A 12,792-nucleotide genomic window follows, 5' to 3' on the forward strand; every position below is an offset into this window, starting at 1 on the left:
CAAAAACAGAAACAGAGACCAATGGAATGGAATAGAGACTCCAGAACTAGACCTACAAAGGTATGGCCAGCTAATCTTTTACAGCGCAGGAAAGAATATCCAATGGAAAAAAGACAGTCTCTAACAAATGGTGCTGGGAGAAATGGACAGCAACACGCAGAAGAATGAAACTAGACCACTTTCTTACACCATTCACAAAGATAGACTCAAAATGGATGAAGGACCTGAATGTGAGACAGGAAACCATGAAAACCCTAGAGGAGAAAGCAGGAAAAAACCTCTCTGACTTCAGTCACAGCTATTTCTTACTCAACATATCTACAAAGGCAAGGGAATTAAAAGCAAAAATGAACTATTCGGACCTCTTCAAAATAAAAATCTTCTGTGCTGTAAAGGAAACAATCAATAAAACTAAAAGGCAACTGACGGAATGGGGAAAGATATTTGCAAATGACATATCAGATAAAGGGCTAATATCCAAAATCTATAATGAACTCCCCAAACTCCACACCCAAAAAACAAATAACCCAGTGAAGAAATGGACAGAAGACATGGATAGACACTTCTCTAAAGAAGACATCCAGATGGCCAACAGGCACATGAAAAGATGCTCAACGTCACTCCTCATCAGGGAAATACAAATCAAAATCACACTAAGATATCACTTCACGCCAGTCAGAGTGGCTAAAATGAACAAATCAGGAGACTATAGATGCTGGCGAGGATGTGGAGAGACGGGAACCCTCTTGCACTGTTGGTGGGAATGCAAACTGGTGCAGCTGCTCTAGAAAACAGTGTGGAGGTTCCTCAAAAACTTAAAAATAGATCTACCCTATGACCCAGCAATAGTACTGCTAGGAATTTACCCAAGGGATACAGGAGTGCTGATTCATAGGGGCATTCATACCCCAATGTTTATAGCAGCACTTTCAACAATAGTCAAATGATGGAAAGAGCCTAAATGTCCATCAACTGACAAATGGATAAAGAAGATGTGGTTTATATATGCAATGGAATACTACTTGGCAATAAGAAAGAATGAAATATGGCCTTTTGTAGCAACGTGGATGGAACTGGAGAGTATTATGCTAAGTGAAATAAGTCATGCAGAGAAAGACAGATACCATATGTTTTCACTCATATGTGGATCCTGAGAAACTTAACAGAAGACCAGAGGGAGGGGAAGGGGGAAAAAAGTTACAGAGAGGGAAGGAGGCAAAGCATAAGAGATGTTCTCTTAAATACTAAGAACAAACTGAGGGTTGATGGGGGTGGGGGAGAGGGGAACATGGGTGATGGGTATTGAGGAGCACTGTTGTATGAGCACTGTTGGGATGAGCACTGGGTGTTGTATGGAAACCAATTTGACAATAAATTATATATATATAAATAAATAAATATACATTGCCAAAAAAGAAAAAAAGAAAAAAGAAATAAAAATTAAAAATAAATAAAAATAAAAGCTTATTTTTATTTTTTTAATATTTATTTCTGAGAGTGAGCGGGGTGTGGAGGGGGACAGAGAGAGAGACGGAGACACAGAATCCAAAGTAGGCTCTAGGTTCTGAGGTGTCAGCACAGAGCCCAACGCAAGTCTCAAACCTACGAACCCTAAGATCATGACCTGAGTCAAAGTTGGACTCTTAACCGACTGAGCCACCCAGGCGCTATTTCTTTACATTTTTAAATGGGAAATTTATCTCTCTGAAGAAGTTTCTATGGTCATTGATCCTAATTTTCATAAAGTTTGTGATGTGACACTTTTGAATTTTGGCTTTTATGTGCATGGAAAACTTAACTGAGTTTGTACATAAGTTATGAGGGATTAACTTAAAACCTAAGCCAGTATTTTCATTATTTCATGATAACATGAATACGTATTATTGAGATTTCCATTTTATCCTTTATAAGTACCAAAAATATTGTGTAGGCTAAAACCTTTTTTTTTTTTCAAATATGATTTTAAGATAAAATTCCAAATGAGACCTTGAAACCTCACTTTTAGGGTAAATTTATTAGGCAAAATAAATCTCTTCTTTGACATACGTTATTTATTGTGTGTGGGAATTTTGAAGCATCTCAAGCAATATTTGTTGTCAACATTAATTGTGATTACCTACTGCCTTTGTTTTGAATGGGAAGGAAAACCGGCTGTTTTGCTTTAATCTGACCTTCACATAAAGTAACAAGGGAAGTGTACCTGACCTGTTAGTACTTTCAGGTATTTCAAGCTGTGGTTAAAAGCTGACCATAAAAAGAAAATTTATTTTGGTGACATTCTATTTACCTACATTCAATAAAGTTGTCCTTTAAAAAAGACAATATTTTGTTCCAAGAAACATTTGAAACTTATTAAATCTTTAAAATTGTGTGTGTGTGTGTGTGTGTGTGTGTGTGTGTGTACCTATTTGATGGGGACGGAGGTAAAAGCTAAGGTAAAACAGAAAAAAAGAAAGAATATTAAGATCAGATATTAAGCATATCTGGTGATATGCTTAATAGTCCACTCTTTAGAAGAGGGTAGGGGGACTCATAGCTTCCCTAAATCTAGTAGAAAAAAGAACAAAAGGGTATGAATGTGGGTGTGTATATACATATTTGTTAGGCCAATTATGAATCCAATCGTGACTTGCATTTTTAGAAAGCATATTACATGTATAGCATTTGGAAGTTTTGGTAACTAGGTTTGAATAAAATTTTCTGTTTAAATCATACTATAAAGTTATATTTTAAAGATTTGAGGGGTTTATTTCTACTTATTTCACTGCATAGAAAAATGGAAATTAAGTGACTCCAAATTTTTCACAGGAAGCCAATGTGAAATGTTTGGTGTTACTGTGAATATTTAATTATGATTATAATTATTAAGCAGTTATTTGGGGGCAAATTTCAAACATGGTTTCAATTCTTTGACTCTCCTTCCATCAAGAGTTGGAGTCTATGTTCCTTCCCCTTGATTCTGAGCAGGCTTGTGAGAGTAGAGATGGGGTCCAGCAATCTGTGTACTAACAGGCTTTCTAATTAGATGCTTGAGAAACACTGCCATAATGGCTTAGTGTTGATAGCGTGCGGTGAGGTGATATCACACGGCTTCTAAGTTCAGGTCATATAAAACCTTATATTTTCTGACTGATTGCCTTGGAATGTTTGCTCTTTGGACAATTCCTTGGGATTTCCCTCTTGCAACCCACCCACCCTTCCCTAAAGATGCCACAGATATACAGAGAGGTTACAGATCAGTGCTCAAGTGGATAGTCTTTGCTAAGTCTTGCTTTTTAGTCATCTTAGGTCATTTACCAGACGTGAATGAAGAAGGCTGTAGATGATTCCATTCTCCAACCCTCTCAGTCATCATCAAGCTGTTGAAATCTTCTTAGTTGAGGCCCAGACATTATGAAGCAGAAATCGGCCACCCATGTTATGTTCTGTTCAAATCCCTGACTCAGAATCAGCATAGAATAATAAAATAGTTTTCTTTTACACCACTCATTTTGAAGATGGTTTGCTGTACAGTGATAGATGGAATGTTAGTCATAAAAGTCATCATATTAATGATCATAGTTTGCATTTCTTAAGCATTTATTATCTGTCATGGTCTTGATAATTTTTTTTTTAAATTATCACCGACAAGGGTAGCAAAAAGACAAAAGTAAAACATATGAGTCTCAGAGGACTCACTACACTTCTTTTTTCTTCTACATGTGTATAGCAATCAGTCATACTTGTAGTTCAATAAATAAGAGATGAATGAGAAAAAAATATGTATGTGGATGCTCCCAATTTGGGAAGAAAGACTGTTGGTGGCATTGAATTATAGAACTACTTAAGTAGAAATTTAGTTGATGACTTCAAAAGAGGTTATACAGACAAGACTAGATCAGTTTTACATCTGTGGTAATGAGAAACAAAACTTTTAAAGCAACAAAGTTTTCCTAAGAGGAATAGAAAAACAGAGGGGCTTCCAGACTTTCACATTTATAAAGAAAATAAGAAGCAATAGAAAAGAGAGAAGTGAAAATTGAAAAAAAAAATGTGTTCACTAAAGTCAAAATATCTTTCCCAATTATTAGGTGCTTGTAAGTAAAAAATATTAGAATAATTTATATATCTTCTAGGTTAATTTGAATTTAGGGTAGGAATCATTGAGAAACTTTTTTTTCAACTTTCCTATTTAATAGGACACTGAACTGGTGACAGTTACAATATAGGATACTATATCATTAATTGAATCTGAATGTGAGTATTACTAACTTTGAGGCCAGTGCAGCTAAACTGAGAAAAATCTTGCTTCAGCAAAATCAAGCCACTTGACAAATTTGTAAAATAGGGAAAATGAGTCAACGACTCATAGATTTAACTGACAAAGTGCTGATGCTTTCTTCCTCGCCTAGAATGGCACAGAAGTGAAAAAAATAAACAAGAAAAAGGCTTTGAATATTAATGCTGGGAGATAGTATAACATGGAGTTTCCGTGAGGGGGCTTGGGAACTAAGAATGCCTGGATCACAAGCTATTCTGGGTTCAGCATCATCTTCTTTAAAATAGGACTGGGTGCCTGGGTGACTCAGTCAGTTAAGCATCTGACCGGCTCAGGCCATGATCACATGGCTCATGAGATCCAGCCCCGCGTCAGGCTCTGTGCTGACAGCTCAGAGCCTGGAACCTGCTTAGGATTCTGTGTCTCCCTCTCTGTCTGCCCCTGCCTCATTCACTCTCTTTCTCTTTCTCTGTCTCAAAAATAAATAAACATGAAAACAGGACTGATGACAGAATCTATATTTGTAGGAATTTTTATAATTACAAAATGGGACAATAGGTGTAAAGCATGTAGAATACTATTAGGTATGTATTAACACTCAACACAGATTAGCCATTATTGCTTTTTAACCTGGTTGAGCAGGTATGTTCTGCCCCAAGGACCTCTTTATATACAGTCCTTCATCCTAGTTATCATAACAATTTTATTTAAAAGATGTTAATTTTTCCCCATTTACTGACAAGGAAACAGGATAATAAGCTCAAATACATATTTCAAATTTAAAATGCTGATAGCATTTTATAAACAGCAGAAATTTATTTCTCACAGTACTGGATGCCGGATGTGCAAGACGAGGGTGCCAGCATGGTGAGTTCTCGTGAGAGCCCTCTTTCACGCTGCAGACCATTGACTTGTATCCTCACATGGTGGAAAGAAAAGAGAGCTCTCTAGAGTGCCTTTTATAAGGGCATGAATCCCATTCCAGAAGGCTTCACTCTTAGGACCTATGCACCTCCCAAGGGCCCTCCCTCCTATCATTATCACACTGGAGTTTAGGCTCTTAACATATGAATTTTAAAGGGACACAACACTTAATACACACACTTATTATTACTTTTTCACTCTCACTGCAAATGTCAACTTGGTGGAAATGCTATCTTACTATTGTAAAAGTAGTTTGATATTATTGACCTAAGAGACCAAGGGACCTTATAGATCTCAGTGCCACACTTTGAGGACCTCTTTTAACACTGTCCAAAAGAAATTCAAATATCAGAATTCACGAAATGACTATCACTACCTAGTCCATGCTTCAGTCAATAAACCAAGCAAACAAATACAGAAAACTTCAACTTTTTGGACTAATTTTTAAGTGAGAGCAATAGGTATTGTTATGAAAATAACGCACAGGGTCTCAGGAAGGCTGAGGGGGTCCTTGAACCATACACCATTAATTTCAAAGATTTAAACTAATATCATTCACTTTAGTGACTGTTTGCTTCTCTGTTTGTGAAAAATGTATTTCATACAGCATATCTGTTTATTTTTGGGCTTATTTTAGCCTATTTTACAGTTATACGTTGTGAATATAACCATTTCATTACTGACACTTTTATACATAATGGGGAAAATCCTCCCCCGCCCCCTCAACAAAGGGAGCGTAACTCACGGACCAGTCTGAAAGGTCATAAAATTGTCTTTCCTTCCCTAGTTAGTTGAGAAAAATGTAAAAACAAATCTTTATCATATATTTGTGCTTTTAGAATATATGGATAAATATCAATAATATTACATATATTTCATTAACTGCAAGAAAATGTTAAATCATTACAATCAGTTAACAAATTTAAGATGTTTATTGATACGTGGATCAATAAAAATAACTGTTACTATTGATCAAAACCATCTAGGTTTTTCATATTGATAAGTCTCTTTCATTACTAACCAGTTTAGTATGTTGCAATGTCATGACATGTTGTTGGTTTTAAATATTAATAGAAAAAGTAGATTTTGTTAGCGTTGATTGGATTTTTGTATTTTTGGTATGCCTAGTAAAGCTCTGTTTTACTTTGACATTTTTTTTCAGATTATAAAGTCCTTTTACCATTTTGAAATGTTTCATTTTCTTATTATAGATAAGGCAAATTTGCCAGTAGACTCTTTAAATCAATTATATAATTTAAAATGTTTATTTTATGACAACCGTTTTCAAATTCAAGGCTTACTTTTAGTATTGTTTTTAGTATATTTGAAAAAGAAGAAACAATGAGTATCATATTTGAATACAGATGCAGTTTAAAATCAGAATTTTTATAGATTTCTTGTATGAAAAAAATTGAAATTATGATTTCTTAATGAATTTCCTAATGATAAGGCTTCATTTACGTTTTCTGACTCTATTGATGAACATCAGATGTGTTTTCATTAAATTTACCAAGAGTTGATAGTTCTTCCTGGAAGTGCTTGTCAACAGTGATCTCAGTATTAGAAACAAGAGAAAAATTGTCAGTATTTAACAAAATCCAAAATCACAGAATGCTCAAAATAATCAACAGAATTTTATTTGTAAATGTTACATTTGAAAATTACTTGTTTTTAATGTGGAAAAAAATATACGTAACACAAAATGTACTATTTCAACCAATTTTAAGTGCACGACTTAGTGGCATGAAGGGCATTCACATTATGTGCAACAATAACCATCATTCATCTCCAGAGATCTCTTCATCTTGTAGCACTGAAATTTGAACTTATTAAGCAACATTCTGTTCACTGGCAACCATCATTTTTCTTTTTGTCTCTATGAACGTGACTACTTTAAGTACCTAATATGAATGTAGCCATATGGTATTTGTTCCTTAAAGACTGGATTACTTCACTTAGCATAGGTTCTTCCATTTTATAGCATGTGTCAGAATTTCCTCCCTTTTAAAGGCTGAATAATATTTCCTTATATGTATATACCACATTTTGTTTACCCATTAATTTGTCAATGGATGCTTGAGCAACTTGGCAATTATAAATAATGCTGCTATAAACTTGCTGGGAAATGCTGCTATAAAGTTCCCTGCTTTGACTTCTTTTGGGTATGTGCTTGGAAGGGGAATTGCTGGATAATACAGTAATTTTATATTCAATTTTTCAAGTGGCTATTTTTCATAGTGGCTATACCATTTGGATTCCAACCAGTAGTACACAAGCATTCCAGTTTCTTTACAGTTATTCTGGAGAATGGCCTATGTGCACTTGAGAAGATTGTGTATTCTTGGGCAAGATTGTTGGGCAGACTGTTCTGTATATGTCTATCAGATATAGCTGGTTTACTGTGTTTTTTAAGTCTTGTTTCTTTGCTGTTGTCTGGTTGTTCTATTCATTACTGAAAGTGGTATATTGGAGTCTGCAATTATTATGGTAGACCTATCTATTTCTCCATTCAATTCTATCCAGTTTTGCTTCATATATTTTGATGATCTGTTATGAGATACACAAGTGTTTATAATTATTATATCTTCTTGCTGTTTCAAACCTTCTGCTAATATATGATCTCCTTCTTTGTCTCTTGTGATTGTTTTTTTAATTTAAAGTCTATTTTTCTGATATTGGTATAGATTTCCCTACTTTATTTTGGTTACTATTTGAACTGAATATCTTTTTCCTCCATTTTATCTTTAACTTATTTGTATCTTTGGATCTTAAGTGAATATCTTGTAGATGGCAGATAGTTGTTAGGTCACTTTTTAAAATCCTTTTTTTTTTCCAGTGGCACCAGGGTAACTCTGTAGATTAAGCTTCTGACTTTGGCTCAGGTCATGATCTCACGGTTCATGGGTTTGAGCCCTGTGTCAGATTCTGTGCTGAGAGCTCAGAGCCTGGAGGCTTTGGATGTGTCTCCCTCTCTCTTTCTGTTCCTCCCCCACTCATACTCTGTCTCTCAAAAATAAATAAACATTTAAAATTTCTTTCTAGATAAATAAAAAAAACAATTTTTTCCAATCTCTATCTTTTGATTGTAGAATTTAAACCATTTACATTTAAAGCAATTACTGATAAGGAGGGACTGTTTTCAATATGCTACATCTTTTCTGTATGCTTTATACATTTTTTGGCCCTTACTTCCTGTATTACTGTCCTTCTTTTTGTTAAGTTGAGTTTTTCTAGCAAAGTGTTTTCATTTTCTTCTCATTTTCTTTTGTATAGATTCTATAACTCTTTGTGATTACCATAGAGATTACATTTAATATACTAAAGTTGTAACAAAGTAATTTGAATTTATACTAGCTTAACTTCCATAATATAGAAATATTCTGCTTCTACAGAACTCCACCCCCACCTCCTTTTACTTATCGATGTCACAAAATTTCATCTTTATATATTTTATGTCCAAAAAATATAATATTATTTGTTTTCATGCATTATTGTATGAAAGTTCAGAGGGAAAAAATGGAATTGCAAACCAAAATTAAAATAATATTACTTTTTTATAATTGTTTATATACTTACTTTTATCACAGATCTTCTTACAGTTTTAAGTTACTCTTTAGTAGCATTCCATTTCAACCTGAAGGACTTCCATTAGCATTTCTTGTATGACAGATATAGTAGTAATAAACTACCTTAGCCCTTTTTTACCTGAGAATATAGTTTTCTCTAATTTTTGAAGGGAAGTTTGCCAGATAGAGGGTTTTGGGTTGATGGTTGTTTTTGTTCCCCTCCAGCAATTTGTATATATTGCCTTCTGACATTCAAGGTTTTTGATAAGAAATATGATGAGTGTCTTATAGGGGGTCCCTTGTATGTGATGAGACTTCTTGCACTTTTAAAATTATCCTTTTGTTGGGGCGCCTGGGTGGCTCAGTCGGTTAAGCATCCGACTTCAGCTCAGGTCACGATCTCGTGATCCGTGAGTTCGAGCCCCGCGTTGGGCTCTGGGCTGATGGCTCAGAGCCTGGAGCCTGCTTCCGATTCTGTGTCTCCCTCTCTCTCTGCCCCTCCCTCATTCATGCTCTGTCTCTCTCTGTCCCAAAAATAAATAAATGTTAAAAAAAATTTAAAATTATCCTTTTGTTCTTGGTTTTTCTCAGTGAGATTATAGTGTGACTTGGTATGGGTTCCTTCCAGTTTATTCTTATTATGGTCTTTTGAGCTTTTTGGATGTTTATATTCATGTCTTTCCTCAAACTTGGGAAGCTTGGGGCCATTCTTTCCTCAAATGGTCGTTCTGCCTCCTGTGGGACTCCCACAGCGCATGTGTTGGTCCATTTGATTGTGTCCCAAAGGGCCCTTAGCCTCTGATTACTTTCCTTCAGTCTTTTTCCTTCTGTTTTTCAGACTTGAAAATTTTAATTGTCTTATCTTCAAGTTCACTGTTTTGTTCCTCTGCTTGACCAAATCAAATTTTGAATCCCTCCAGTGAATTTTTAATTTCAGTGGTATAACCTTTCAGCTCCAGAGTTTCTTTTTGGTTTCTTTTGTGTATTCTATCTCTCTATGGTATTTTAATTTTATTTTTACATTGATTTCCTGACTTCACATCTTCTTTTAGACCTTTGAGTATACACTGTATTAAATATTCATATAGAAATCCCATCATCAGGCATTTCTCAGGGATAGTTTCTCATGTTTTTTCCTCCTATGGGCACTACTTTCCTATTTCTTTACATGTCTTGTGATTTTTTGTTGAAAGTGAACATTTGAATTTTATAATGTGGTAACTCCAAAGCTCAGATTCTTCTTCTCCCCAAAGTTTGCTGTTCTTTTTTGTTTTGTTTTGTTTAATTGTAGATGGTTTGTATGTCAGGGATAAGCCTGAGGTATATACTTAAGGCCTTCTGGGGTCTTTTCTAAGCTTTCATGTTGATAGTGATTTAAACGATTTCCCCATACGTGTAGTTGCTTTTGGAAATCCTGGTCTTAAATGTCTGGCTCCCTTAGGATAGACAGAGAAAAATAAATGGAGAAAATAGGGGTTTGGCCCTTTAAATTCTCTGGAAGATGCTTGCAGTAATGGCTTCCCACCTCTGTTCCTGCATCTCCATGATCAGAAGCAGCAATCAGTGATTAGAACAAAGACCCCTGATGTTTGGAAAGCAAGATCCTTATTGGCCACCCTGACTCCTGCAAGTTGTGTACAACTATTCCAATAATTAAATAATTAGTAACATAAAATATTACAACAAAAAAAAGCCAAGGAACAGATGGCTTCATGGGTGAAGTCTGTAAAAAATTCAAAGAAAAATTAACACCATCCTTTCATAAAATGGAAGAGGGAACATTCCCAAACTCATTTATGATGCTAGCATCCTAATTCCAAAATCAGTTAATGATAACACTCGCAAAAAAGAAAATTAAGGGCCAATATTCCTGGTGAACAAAGATGCAAACATCCTCAATAGAAATTCTAGAAAAACAAATTCAATAGCAGATCAAAAAGATCATACATCAAGAACAAGCAGTAGCATCTCTATGATATAGGAATGGTTTAGCACATGAAAATTAACCAATGTGGTAAAGCACATTAACGTAATGAAAGAGAAAAACCGTGTGATCATCTCAATAAAGAACCAGCATTTGACCAAATTCAATTCCTTTCATTATGAAGAAAAGTTACAACAAAATAAGTATGGAAGGAACTTCTCAACACAATAAAGGCCATTTATGAAAAATACATAACTGGACTCATAATACCTGGGGAAAAGATTTTCCTTTAAGTTATGGAGCAAGACAAGGATACCCACTTTTATCACTGAGATTCACCATAATATTGGAAGTCCTAGCCAGAGCAGTTAGGCAAGAAAAAGAAAATGTATCCAAATCTAAAGAGAAGAAATAAAATTATCTCTGATTACAGATGGCATGATTATATATGTAGGAAATTCTAAAGACTAATGGGACTAATAAAGGAGTTTAGTGAAGTTGCAGGATATAAAATCATCATACAAAAAACCGTAGCATTTCTATATTAAGGAGATATTGAAGATGGAAATTAAGAAAATAATCCTATGTGCATTAGCAAGAAAATGAATCAAATACTTAGAAATTAACTTAACCAAAGAGGTGAAAGACTTGTTTGGTGAAAAGGTATAAAACATTGGTGAAGAAAATTTAAAATGCACAAAAATATTTCAAGATATTCCATATTCTGAATTGCAAAAAGTAACATTGTTAAAATATTTACACTGCCCAAAGCAATCTACAGATTCAATGGAATCTCTATCAAAATCCCAATGACATTTTTTACTGAAAGAAAAAGAATCCTAAAATTTATATAAAATCACAAGACCACAGATAGCCTAAGAACTCTTAAGCAAGATGAGCAAAGCTTAAGGCATCACACTTCCTGATTTCAAATATTACAAAGCTATAGTAATCAAAGCAATATGGTACTGGCATAAAAACATATATTTAGACTCATGGAGCAGAACAGAGAATCAGAAGTAAACCCACACATTTATGGTCAACTGATCTCCAACAGGAGTACCTAAAACATACAATGAAGGGAAAATAGTCTCTCGAATAAATGTGTTTGGACAACTATATATTCACATGCAAAAGAATGAAACTGGAACCCTGTCTCATTCTATACTCAAAAATCAACTCAAAATGAAGATTTCAACATAAGACCAGAAATTATAAAACTCATAGAAAAAAAAAAACATTCAGACTGGGGCATCTGGGTAGCTCAGTTGGTTGAGCGTCCAACTTTGGCTCAGGTCATGATCTCACGGTTTGTGGGTTCGAGCCCCGCGTCGGGCTCTGTGCTGACAGCTTGGAGCCTGGAGCCTCCTTCAGATTCTGTGTCTCCCTCTCTCTCTGCCCCTCCCCCGCTCATGCTCCATCTCTCTCTCTCTGTCAAAAATAAATAAACATTAAAAAATTTTTTTAAAAATCAGACAAACCTTCATATTAGTATTGGCAATAATATTTTTAGGCATGACACCAAAAACACAGGAAACACATGCAAAAATAGACAAACGAGACTAAATCAAACTAAAAAAGTTCTACATAATAAAGGAGATAATCAACAAAATGGAAGGGCAACCTATGTAATGTAAAAAATTATTTTCAAATGATATATCTGATAGAATAATCCAAAATATGTAACTCATACAACTCAATACAAAAAATACAAATGACTTGATTGAAAATAGACAAAATTCCTAACTAGACATTTCTCAAATGAGGAAATTCAAATGGCTAATATATATATGAGAAAGGACTTAACATTCCTGATCATCAAGGAGGATACAAATCAAAACTACAATGAGATACCACCTCACATATGTTAGAATGGTTATTATCAAGAAAACAAAAGATAATGTTTGTAAAGATGTGGAGAAAAGAGAACTGTTGTACACTACTGATGGGAATGTAAACTAGTACATAGGGAAAACAGAAAACATATGGAAACTCCTAAAAAAAATTAAAATATAATTATTATATGATCCATCAACCCTACTGCTGGGTATATATTAGAAAATGAAATCAGGATAGCAAAGAGATATCTGAATTTCTGTTGTATTGTTCATTATTCATTG

The sequence above is a fragment of the Leopardus geoffroyi genome, chromosome C1 (genome assembly GCF_018350155.1).
Source record: "Leopardus geoffroyi isolate Oge1 chromosome C1, O.geoffroyi_Oge1_pat1.0, whole genome shotgun sequence".
NCBI classification, from domain to species: Eukaryota; Metazoa; Chordata; class Mammalia; order Carnivora; family Felidae; genus Leopardus; species Leopardus geoffroyi.